Here is a 13,062-nt window from a genome sequence, read left to right on the forward strand (position 1 = left end):
CTTGGCAGCAGCAATTGTAGTATTTTCTTTGTAAATAAGTTGGTGGTACTTATAAACCATCAACTTTTTCAAAAAAAAAAAAAAAGAAGAGGAACCTCCTAATCTAATGTTAAATTTTACAAGTATATATAACTAATCTATTGATACTAAAATGATATTTTATGAACATTAACAATATATATATATATATATATATTATTTTAGGGTCTAAAAATTAATCTATTAATATTGATATTTTATAGGTATAAATAATATATAAGTAATATTATAAGACCTCAAAATTTTGAGGCCTGATGTCGTCGCACTCTCGCACATGTGTGCAAGCCGCCACTGAATATCCTTTTTTTTTTTTAAGCAAATATATGATAGATTCAAACAAAAACAGTTTTGTACAAGGTGATCAGTCAGGATCCAACCATCAAACGGACAAGGAAAACAAAAGAGAAAGCTAAACTAAATAAGCAAGTGAGCAATATGCTCCCTAAGTTTAGGACTTCTCCAACCTCTATAAACTATAGTGTTGATAATATCTTCATCTATGTTTGTATTATATACTTGATTACCAAAGCAAACATCATTTCTATATTTCCACAATGTGTAAACTGTTTCAGCAGCCGCACTTTTGAGCAGTTGGGCCTTCCACCCTTTTCCTTTGCTAGATCTAGTGATCCATCTTAATTCCTCATTCCACTCCATGGGGATATGATCGACTTTCAACCACATGAGAACCTTATGCCAAATATTTTTCAACTCAGTACAGCCAAAAAAAAGGTGGTTAATAGTTTCATCATTGTGACAGAAACAACACTTCAAATTGACTATCACACCAAATTTCTGAAGCCTAGCTTTGGTTGCCAACCTGCAATGACACGCTAGCCAGAAAACAAAGAGCCACTGAATATCCTTTATTAAGACCTAGTTTTTAATTTTACTTTTTTGTTTCTCATGTAACAAAAAAAATGATTAATTTTCACTTTTTGGTTTTGTGCTTATAAATTTTTTTTTTTATGCCATAAAAGTATTGTTAATTTTCACTAAATATACATCTTAGTTTATAAATTTTGTCCTGTTGAACGAATATTCTTTTGCAATGTCCAGAGGCAATAAGATACCGTGCGCGTTTTCGTCCAAACAATTTTAAAAAAAATACTGTGCGCGTGAACAGTAAAAAATCGAAAAAAAAAACATGTTTTCTATCAGAGCCTGGTTTCGATCCAGGGACCTGTGGGTTATGGGCCCACCACGCTTCCGCTGCGCCACTCTGATTTGTTGAATACATTTCGTAAACTGTAATATATATAGTTGATATAAAGAAGTTCATCGCTTTTCCTCACTCAACTTTGATATAGTGGTCCACCATATTAACTATTTCTTAGCTCTTACCATAATATAATATTATTTGTATATCTGAACTAAATTGAGCATGACACAATAATGTAAAACTTACAAGAACGTGCCAACCCTTGAGACAAAAGTATGTGGGAGAAACATAACAAAAGAAAAGATAGAAAAGCATGAAAAGGAAGTAACGGTTTAACGATGTACTCATATGCTTATGTGTCTTGATCAAAAGTTTGATGCTTTACTTAACTGGACAATCACAATGTGTCTTCACCTTGACATTCCAGCTTGTGATTGATTCTCTTTTCTTCTCTTTTGTTACTTTGTGAAATTATATTTTAATTTTTGCTTACTATATTAAGCTACTTGTTCATTGGGATTTAGTCTATATTTTCATTGTTTTTTTTGCTGAATTTTGGGAAAAATATTCTTCTTGCTCTCAATTGATTTTTCATTTGGTCCCACTAATTTTTGTTTGGTTGTAAACTACGTAGTTAAATCTGAATTAGCTAGAGCTAGTAGGCATTGAAACAAGTTGCCAAAAAAAATATTTTTATGGCTGACCAAAAAGAATAATGTTTTTACGACGTTATGAGCTGAAATATTCATATTTAATTAAATTCTTATAATTTATTTTATTATCGTTAAATTTCTGTGAACTTAAAAACACCATGTCATCATATTTTATAGGCATTATTTAAAATTCGAATCATGTGAAATTTTAACAACTAAACTATCTTAAAAATAATTAAAAAAAATAACATTATTAATCTTTCTAAGAACTTTGAGAAGCATGTGATCACGCTTTAGACAATATACGATAAGCCTGGGGTTGCATGCCTCTTTCGTCTTTTTCGCTCTAGACAAGTGCCTATGGAAAGGTATATTTGCTGCTGCAAATTTCATGGGATCAATCAAATAAAAAATGTTTTCACGTATACATTCCACATGGATGGTTTGTAATAATAAGCTATATACTCCCTCCCGTTCCATATTATAATTAAAAAAGATTATTTTTTAATGTCCCAAATTATAAGAGAAAAAAATTAATTTTTATTATTTTCAATATTTATTTTTATTTATTTTCATGAAATTAAATGCAGATTTTTACTTATTTTCAATATTCATGTCATCTCGCAATCCATGTAATATGAAAATTGTATGGAATTTTTGTCTGTGTGTTAATTGTTTATATTTAAAATCATACAGCATAAATAATCCTTAGAAATCATCTCATTATAATAAGAAAAATAGTAGCTAGTATTTTTGAAGTACTAGTTAAGAAATCAAAGATAATAAAATAATCTTAAAACTTGTGTAATTAACTTTCAATACAAATATTCTTCGGAGAATTTGAACTTAGTACCTCGAGGTAAAAAAACTAAGTTTTAATCCCTGAGCTAAAATACATGCACCATAATTTTATTTAAGTTACAACTCATTTTAGTTGTTTTGGTGGTATTGACTTGAGACATGGAAGTGTGCTCTTCCTTAAAGTCTCTTGTTTGATTCTTTTCGGTACCAATTTGGATGGACTAATTTAGATTATTCAAAAAAAAATCTTATTTAATTCACATATTTTTGTCGACAAATACTAAATTTGTTCTTTATATTTATAAGTTCCTTTTGCATATTTTCTTACATATATTAAGAAAAGGATGCAATGTATTTAATGTGTCAATTTTGTGTATGGACCTTTATAAAATACCCCTTAATTTGTATATGAAGGGGCATTAAGGGGTATTTAATGTGTCAATTTTGTGAAGGGGGCCTTGGGGTGAATGATTTTAAATGGTTCAATGATTATTTGCTAGCTAAATGGCATTAGAGGTTGTTAGTGGTGGAAGGTGTTGGAGGCAAAATATGGCAGTATTGGAAATCTAAAATTAATATCGGGGAATGGAAAAAAATACTCGCTATGGTGGAAAGAATTGGTAGTGGGGGTGGAGGTGTGGCGGGAGATTGGACACAAGAGATTTTTTCTGAAAAATTGGGTAGTGGTGGGACTACCAAAATTTGGCAACATAAATGGGTTGGATCGGCTCCTCTTTGTGACATTTTTTCGCGATTGTTTAAAGCATTTCTTCAACCGGAACTTACAATTAAAGAAATCAGTGTTTAGGAACGTGATAATTGGTATTGATGACTTACATGGAGAAAAAACTTCTTAGTTAGGAGCAAGAATTGTATAATTTTCTCTTGGCAAGCACTACATGGATGACTATCAGCAAAAACTAATTTATTAATTAGAAGGATAATTTAAAGTCTCGAGGCGGCGTTGTAAGTGGCTTATAGGGAAGTTAGTTAATCGGAAAATCACTTGTTTGGTGTGTTCTTCGGCTTGGGCGGTGTGGGCAATGGTCCATAAGTTGTTTGGTATGACTACGGTAATGCCGGAGTCTATTTCCTATTTGTTTGAGAGCTTTTTTTTGCATTTATAGGGAATGCAATAATAGTCTCAAAGGCATCTCAGTCATTTGTTTGCTTTGGCGGTCACGGAATAAATAAAAAATTGCGTCAAAGGTTAGAGAGTCAAAGGAGATTTTTGAAAAGATACAACTAGTCTCATGAAAATGACTGTTATCAAAAAAGGCTAATTCACCATATTTATTTTATGAGCCAGTGACGGAGCCAGAAAATGTATAAAGTCTGAGCAAAATTTCAATTTTAAACAAAAATCTCAGTTTTGCACAATTTTTTTTTCTTTCAGTTTTTAACAAAAAAAAATCTTAGTTTTACTCTAAACTAATCCATAAAAATTTCAATTTTGCCCCACACTAACCCTTAAAATACCAATTTTTTGTCCGAGTTGGTCGGACTATAGATCCGCAAATGTTATGAGTGATGTGTTTACCCTTTTAATTGTATAGTGAGCTAATATATGAAGGGTACATTGGGGTGGGAAAGTATTTGTATCTTCATTGTTGTATTGATTTTTCATTGTAGTGATGGATGATGTATTACTTGTACTTATCCTTCGATTATGGGTTAAATATCTTTTGTACTGATTTCAATTATTTATATATACTTTATTTTTTGCTGTTAAAAAAAAGTAGGTTAGGCAAAATAATACAAATTTAAGACAAATCTCATATTTTAAACTAAATTAACCAATTTTCCTGGTGACAGTGATTTATGAGGAAATTTATGAATTAATAAAAATCTACACACAAGCAAATTAATTAATTGAATTAATCACAAAAAATTGAGCTCAAAATATGATTTCTAATTCATATTTATGTTACTTGTTATTTTTCGGTTTTAAAAATCGTTTTGAAAATAATAGCAACTGTGAATTTATCGGCCGAGTCGCGGTTCGATACGCTCTCTTTAAGACGTTTCACGGCACTACCCAAATTGTGCAAGGTAGACTATCAACCGTGAAGTCCCCAGGATAAAACAGCCAATTCAAGCGAAAATATCGTTAACTACTGCACTGTAGAAAACGGTCAGAAAAACACCTCCGATGGTTACTACGAACCAGTCTAGATTGATATACGAATATCAATTCGAAGTGGTAAACCACTTTCTCTGAACCAACAAGAAAATAAATTTAGAAGTAAGAATATTGAGAGAGAGAGAGAGAGAAGAGAGTTGCAGTTTTAACGTGAAAAATAATTGTGAGAACTGATGTGTATTTATAGGGAAAGAATGCAACTGATGTGGAGCAAGAAGTGGGAGAGAATCAGGGCCAGCACATCAAAAACGTGGCCACGATTTCAGGAATCTCAGTTATGACTGAGTTCAAAAATTAATAACGGTAATAATTCCGTTTAACTTGACATTAAGCACAAAAAACATGTGCGTTTTTGAACCGGTCACACTTAGTGAAAATTAATTATTAATTAATTTTTTCACTTCTGAGTATTAAAAATTAAGATATCACCAAGCCCGGCCCGAACGGCGGCGGCGCGCGCGTGTGATATTTGACATTGTGTGCGGTCTCCCTTTCTTACAAAAGTGGGTACCCCAAGGGCACACCCTTGGTTGCCACTTTGTGGTATATAAACACTACTAAAGGTAGTGACCCATCCAATGTGGGACTTAAATGTGAACTTTTTCAAATTCACAACTTTAGTTCTTTCACTTGTCTTTACATCTATGCCAAGTTCCTCATACAACTAGCTAAGTTGCTAACTTGTTCAACCATGTTCCAACTTTTATCTTGAATTTTGGTTTTTAAAAAATTCATATTTAATTTATCCAATGTTAAAAAATTCCAATGAATGAACGTAATTTTAAATTTTTTTAATGAATGAACATTTTATAAAGTGTTAAGGTACCGTTTGGCCTAGCTTTTTTTCCTCTTCTTTTGAGCTTATGCAAACAGCTTATGCAATATAAATTAGGTTTTATGTTATTTTATAAGTTCATACTAGTCAAAATTGTATTTTTATAAGCTATTTTATCATAAACTACCTTGAAAAACTTATAATAATACATAAAAATTGCATAAGCTGTTTGCATAAGCTCAAAAGAAGAGGAAAAAAGTTAGGTCAAACGGTACCTAAATATGCCTGCAACAATTATGAAGAATGTTAAATTGTCAACAGAATAAGCCAGACGAGCAAATCATATGTGAATAGAAAAATCTACACCATACAACCACCACACCTTGTTCTCACACCCCAACAAACCATGCAAAATTCAAAATGAATCCTTCAAACATTTCAATAAAAACTGAGTATAAAAGGAATTCCAGTACTTAAAGAAAATCATTCCTATAATTTTAAATTTTGGATTTCCGGTGTTTTTCACATTTTGTAGCACAAATTTTCCACATATAAAAAAGTAAAATAAAAGAATTGTGTGTCTTAATGAGTTAATGTTATGGCATTTTAAAATTGATGAAATATATTTTTCTGTTTAGAATATTTTTAATACTCACTTTTGTTTCAGAAAATTTATAGTGGCAGAGATAAATGTCCTGAAATTTTGAGAGATTTTTTATTTTGTAAAAAATGTGAGATACAAAATTGAAATTTAGTCCTTTAAATTTTTATTTTTTTGGAATTTAGAGAAATCGTGGGGTGTATGTGTCTAGGTGTGGAGGTATGAAGTATTTTTCATGAGAATATTGTATGTATTAGGCTCCGTAATATCATGAAAATTTCTCATCCCACCTACCCACTTTCTCACACACTCCCTGTTTTTCCATTTTTGCCCTTGGTCAAAAAATTCGGAACGCGTTTTCCGAATTTTTTTTGCCTTTAAAAATAACTTCGGAATGTGTTTTCCGAATTTTTTCCAAATTTGAACTAAAAAAATTCGGAAAACGCGTTCCGAATTTTTTGACCAAGGGCAAAAATAAAATTTCCAGGGAGTGTGTGAGAAAGTGGGTAGGTGGGATGAGAAATTTTCTAATATCATGGCCTCCCAGGTCCTGCAATTAATATGGGCTCCGCAAATGTTCTGTCTGGTCCATGACAAAAATTAAAGGGTTTTGCTATTTGCAGACCCATATTATTCCATACAACAACTTTCATTTTAAAAAAAAATATAATTGAAATGAATTTCCTATACAACAACTTGCAGACACCATATATGATGATTTTGTGGCTAAGTAAATACAGTATTAGTTTCATTACATTTGTTCCACACAAAAATCACTTAAAATGTTCTGAAAATATACAATTTTTGTGTCATACAAATATGTACCTTAAAAAATAATACAATTTTTGTCTCCTCCAACCCAAACATATACACTTGGTATGATCTCCATGAGTTTAGTTCCATGAATTTAATTCTTTAAAGAATAATCTTCAAATTATTTATGTCAAAAACGGTTTTACAAAATATAAAACGCTAAATCCTATATATTAAGAGAAAGAATCCAACAATTACATATGTTACCGTTTACAATAAAAGAGAATCTCTTCCCTCCCTTTCTCTCTTGCGCTTCCAATTTTTTATAAATACCTCACTCGAGTTATAGAACATTAGAATTTGAAGCATATTTTCATTACTCAAACTTTAGAATTCGAACATGAAAAATACACGGATTGACAGGAGGTAGTAATAATTAAATAAATAAAAGTAAGCAACTTATGTGCTCAATGCTCAAGCCTTCCCTTCCCACTATTCACCTTTGTCATTGTGATTCAAACTTCAAAGTCAATTGATCCTGACCATTGCTAATGGTAGACTGGACTGAAATATCAAGGTAATTCACTGAGAAATTTAATAGTCACAGTAAATGCATGATTAAGACAAACAAATTAAACTATACACTCAGTAGTGTAGTAGGTTTTTTCCTCATATAGCTTTCCCTTTCAATTGTCTAACAAGAATTTGGATTTAAACTTCCATAGACCTCTTAAGGATAATATTAATTATAACATAGTTGTCACATTAAAACCCGGCAAGTGTGGTCACATGACCCTAATATAGAAGAAGCTAGGAAAGAGATGTTTGTCCTCCACAAGTGTACTGTTTGCTATTTTAACTGTTAAGTTGAAAACAAAAACTAAAGAAAATTAATTTTTTTTTGCTAGCCAAATTTGACTTTAATTAGCCACTTGTGGATGTACTTAAAATTAAAACAAGTGGAAATCTGTACATATATGGAAAAAAAATAAGAAAAAGTAAATTATCGAATTAAGAAATGTTTTGTACCGGGCTAAGGCTCATGCTCGCCTGACTCGCCCGGTGCTAGAAGAAACAAGGCCTATCATGTTTTCATTTTAAGATGTCTTCATATCAACAACAACTAACGTAATATCTCTGAAAATCGCAACACCTTTGTGACTTTAATGAATACTTAGAGCATAATATTGAAGGATGTCATCAGCCACGCCTTAATACTATCCAATGGTTCATTATTCCTCACTCTATATAAGTTATTCACATTCAACATGTATGTAACTTCACTTCACATTTTCATATTGACTTGAATGTCAGAGTGTCAAAAAAAAAGGTATAAATAAATATTTAGTAAAAGAAAAGGTATAACTAATATATCAACTTGTAAACTAACTACTAGTATAGTATCTTAAAATAATAGTGAACTAGTTGGATATACTCCACAACACAAACCTTAAGTTGTTTTATTGGAATGTAATAATATCAATGACAATAATTAATCACTTTTTAAATCTTTTGTGTCCCCATTAATTTTATGGTAATTAATAAATTAATAAAATTGGCGGTCACTTTCCTCTTCATGGCTTTATTTTTTGTTTCTTGTCTCTAAGCTATATGTGGCCTAAGTGTTTCCACATTTAAACAATATTTATATAAATTTCACTATGCAAAGATAGCACGTGCGCGTGAAGAACCTTGCCTAACACTTCCACGTATAATTGCCTCTAATCCCAATTAATTATATAATATTAATAATAATGTGGATGATTACTTTAATAATTGATATAAAGAATTTTAGGAGTACTAGTAGTAATAATCAAACTTTTGATAATTGTATCTGCCAAATGAGAATACATGATGTAAATGCAAAGATAAGTTGGCCAATGCATTCCCTTCACTTTAATTTCTTTAGCAACAAGACGTGGAGAAACAATAGTTGTTTTTTGTGCATTTTATTTTAAACTAGATCAGTAAATGTCAAATGAAAGTGAGATTAAGCTGCTAAATTTCCAGATAGGAACCTTTGAAGTTTGAACCCAATTAACAATGGAACAATTTAATTGGATTTTTTGGAGAAATTTCTGCTGTCAAAGTACTTAGTGTTTGGCTCGGAAGGAGATGCGCACCAATGCAAATTATGCAATCTTCATTCAGTGTGATCTCTCATTCATTTCTTATTCTGTAGTTAATGTTTAAATCATTAAAAAAAAAATTGAAGGTGGAGATTTTTACTGAACTGCTTTAGATGAAAATTGCATTCGAGAGGATTGTAATTTATATTTAAATCATTAATTTGTTACAGTGTGAAAATGTAACCTCTTCAAATTAGAGTTGTCAATTGGGTCGGTTCAACTAGATAGACTAACACATACTGTATAAATTAGCTGCCTTGGATTCAAGTGACCTACTTACTTCATGGGTTACCAGAATTGAGCTTAACTCAAACATTAATGGGCTATATAACCTAATAGAGTAGCCTCACCCATATTTCAACATTGAAGGCTTCTAACATGCACAAATGGGTGGCGTTTAACATACACAAACGATAAAATTTGTGTAACATGCCCAAATTTAAATCTACCCATTGATTATTTTTAATGGCAATGATTTAAAATGGATAACATGGTGTGAGAAGTATAAAATTACTTTTTTATGATGACAAGAAGTACGGACTAGCCATTGCTCTATGACTCTAGACGATGTGCCTCTCCTTTTTAGGAACACCTAGTGTTACCCCGTCCCAAAATATTAGTAAAAATGAGTCAAAACTTGATATATTTGATTAAAGATTTGAACTAAATACATTCACTTTTATTGACCAACTTTTACTTATATTCTGGGACGGATGGAGTATTGTATTAGAACGGTGACCAAACTCTCATTCAAAAAATAAAATATAGCTAATTTCTTTTTCTTTTTTTTTATAATAAGAGTATGTTTAGTAAAAATAGCGGATGCCTGATAAGGTAGTTTATAGATTATAATTGATGACTGATGGTTAATAGTTTATAGTGAGTGTTTGGTAAGTCGATGAAAGTAAGTCCATCAGGGCCGTCTCCGAGTATTTAGAGGTCCAGCGCAAAAAATAAAAATGGACCCCTTATAAAAATATAATATATCTAAATTGTAAACAATTTCAATAACATCAAAAATAATCATTCATTGTTGTGACTAATAAAAAAAAAGTCATATTGGAATTAATATTATCAAAATACATTTTAGCTACTTAAAAAAAGCCCTCCTTCTAGCATTTTTTGAAGCAAATTCATCAACCAAATCTTCATATTGTATATTCTCCAACAAGTCATTCTCAATTGCTTCGAGAAAGAGAGGAGAAGGGAGGACGAAAAATTCCCTTTTAGTTTCACGGTGCGGTGACGAAATTGGTGATTCGGTGAAGAGAGGAATCGGAGGATGAGAAAGTGAAATCGCTGAAGTTGATCAAGGGTGAAGAAGGGGTGAAAGAGAAAGTGTTTAGACGTAATATACCACTTTTCTAATTATGTTTTTTTTTTTTTGGAAATATATTTTTGTTTTTTTTTTATCTAATTATGAAATATATTTTTGTTTTTTTTATCTAATTATGAAATATATTTTTGTTTTTTTTTTTTATCTAATTATGATTTTTTTTTTGTCTAATTATGTTTTGTTGGGCCATAAATGTTGCTGGGCCACTATTGTTGCTATTTAAACCCCCCAATATTACTACCTATTACCATTTTTTTTGTGGCCCCTTTTTTTTGTGGCCCTGGGCTGGAGGCCTGGAAGCCCAGACCCAAAACCGGCCCTGAAGTCCATTAAGTTAGTTTATAGCTTATTGGACTAGCTTATAAGCTTGTTTGATAAAAATAGACGTGTTTGGTAATGAGTTTATCTAATTAGCTTATAGCGTTTTTTGATATGATATTTGCCCGATAAGGTATGAGCTTATAACTTTTTATATTTAATTTATTCCATTTTTACCCTTTTTATTTTTATTTATTATTTCTTTATTTTTTTAAAAAATATAATAACTACCCACTAACCATGTACTTTTATGTCATTTTATATTTACAACAGATAAATTTGTCAAACACTTTAATTAATAATTAAACTTATATTTTATTTTTTTTATAAAGCACAAAAATTTAGACATCAGGAGACATTTCTATCGACCTCTAATAAATCAAGTTTTGTTGAGAAAGCGACCCAGAATCAATCAAAAGACAGATCGAGGAATGATCAATAAACGGGACCGAGTACCATAAGCACAAGAATCACAAAAAAAAACTAACAAACCCATTAGCTTGACGAATAAAAACTATCGTCAATACGAAATATCTACGCATATGTTGTACGAATTTAGTGGTGGAGTGTGATCTTTTGCATGTGCTCAGTCATTGACAATGGATCCTCTCAAGTGGAAAAAAAACTTGAGAAAACAATATGATATCTAGACCATTGAGTTATAAATAAAGAATAATATTTAAATTTTAAAAAAATTTGAGAAAAGTTAATTGAGGGTTGAGATGTGGAAATTGAGGAAAAATAATTTGAGAGGATCCATTCTCCACAGTCATGCATTTGAATCCCTCCATTGCATCGTTATTTTATTTTTCTTTATAACAAAATGAAGTTTCTGGCACACAGTGGACATGTGTTGAGCAAAGTATGTCAACACTTGTCTGCACGCAGAACACAAATAAATATGACAAGAAAATAAATAACACAAGAGAGTTGTTAACCCAGTTCAGTCCAACATCATCTACTCTGGGGATACCAATCCAGGAGTGAATCCATTATAATAGTTATATATAGTTCAAAGCCCTCAGCAAACACCCCGGTTTATGACTTATCACCTAGACACTACCCGTGTTAATCCTACCTAGGAACTCCTATATATGAGACTCCGTCTCAATTCCCTCTAACAACACAGACAACGTTGTTATCAATACAATAAGAATCAATGATGGAGACACCCTCCTATGAAACTAGGATTCACTCTTGCTTAAAAGCTTATGAGCAAATCGAACACAAACTAAGAACTAACTTCGTACTTCAAAGCTTAGGAGAAGTTCACAATTAGAACTCAATAAACTTAGTCCTAAGATTGCATCAATGAGATACAAGAAAGGCTCACAATTAACACGTTAAAACCCTAAGACACACACTTTGTAATAACTCGGTTTTAGATACTCAGAACAATATGTTTGTCTTCGTATTTATAGTTGTGAAATAGCTTGGGCTTCAAGTCAGAATCAGGTCTTCAAGAATTGCGGCTGCAACAGATATATTTTTGAAACAAATAATATATTTTCTAAAGTTATTTCATTCCTTTAGAAAATAGAACTATAGGTCGTCTTCCTTCAGAAGCTTCAAGTACAAGGTGCTACTTGGCGCACAAGTTAGGTTGATAGTATTCTTCAATCAAATCTTTGAAAGATTGCATATAAAAATATAACGCTAGTTGGCGCGAAATCAGACTACACAGGTGTTGTTCCACATTATGCACATTTGTCTCAACACTTGGCTAAAAGGACATGTATGCACATATGTCTCAACACTTGGCTAAATGATGTTTTTGCAAAATGTAGCCAATATACAAAAACTCAAAACAAAAAATAAGCTAAATTAAACAATTGGCACCTTAACTAATTAACGCTGCAAATTGATTCCTTAACTTTAATTATGTTTGTCATATTGATCATTTTTATTAGTTTTTCTCAAAACACATTAACTTTGATTACTTTGGCTCTTGGCTACATCACGTAGCACACTGAAATTAGTCCTTGCAAAATAGCTTAGGTCCCGTTTGAATTGACTTATTTTTTAACTTATGCAAATAAATAAATTTTTATGTTAATTCATAAGTTTTTACTTAACAAGTTTACTACAATACATAAAAATTTATTTATTTACATTGCATAAATTATGTTGTATAAGCTCAAAAATAAATTAATTCAAATGAATTCTTAAAAAACTCAAAGAAGAATTTATTATAAACATTAAACTTAAAACAACCAAAATGTCAAAAAAAAAAAAAAAAAAACTATAATGCATTTGGCCAATTTTAAATGTCGGATTATATACAACTTAGAGTGTTTCATTAAAAAACAAAAGTGTTGTAAGAAAAAAAAAAGGTAAGGAATAGTAATATCA

General features: G+C 31.1%; 1 non-coding gene across 1 annotated transcript; it reads right to left on the reverse strand.

The window, feature by feature from the left end:
* Positions 1-1,194: 1,194 nt before the first annotated feature.
* TRNAM-CAU lies at positions 1,195-1,266 on the reverse strand. The gene has a single exon. It is a non-coding gene; the product is annotated as a tRNA-Met (tRNA).
* Positions 1,267-13,062: the final 11,796 nt, after the last annotated feature.

This window comes from Trifolium pratense, linkage group LG4 (assembly GCF_020283565.1).
Source record: "Trifolium pratense cultivar HEN17-A07 linkage group LG4, ARS_RC_1.1, whole genome shotgun sequence".
Lineage (NCBI taxonomy): Eukaryota > Viridiplantae > Streptophyta > Magnoliopsida > Fabales > Fabaceae > Trifolium > Trifolium pratense.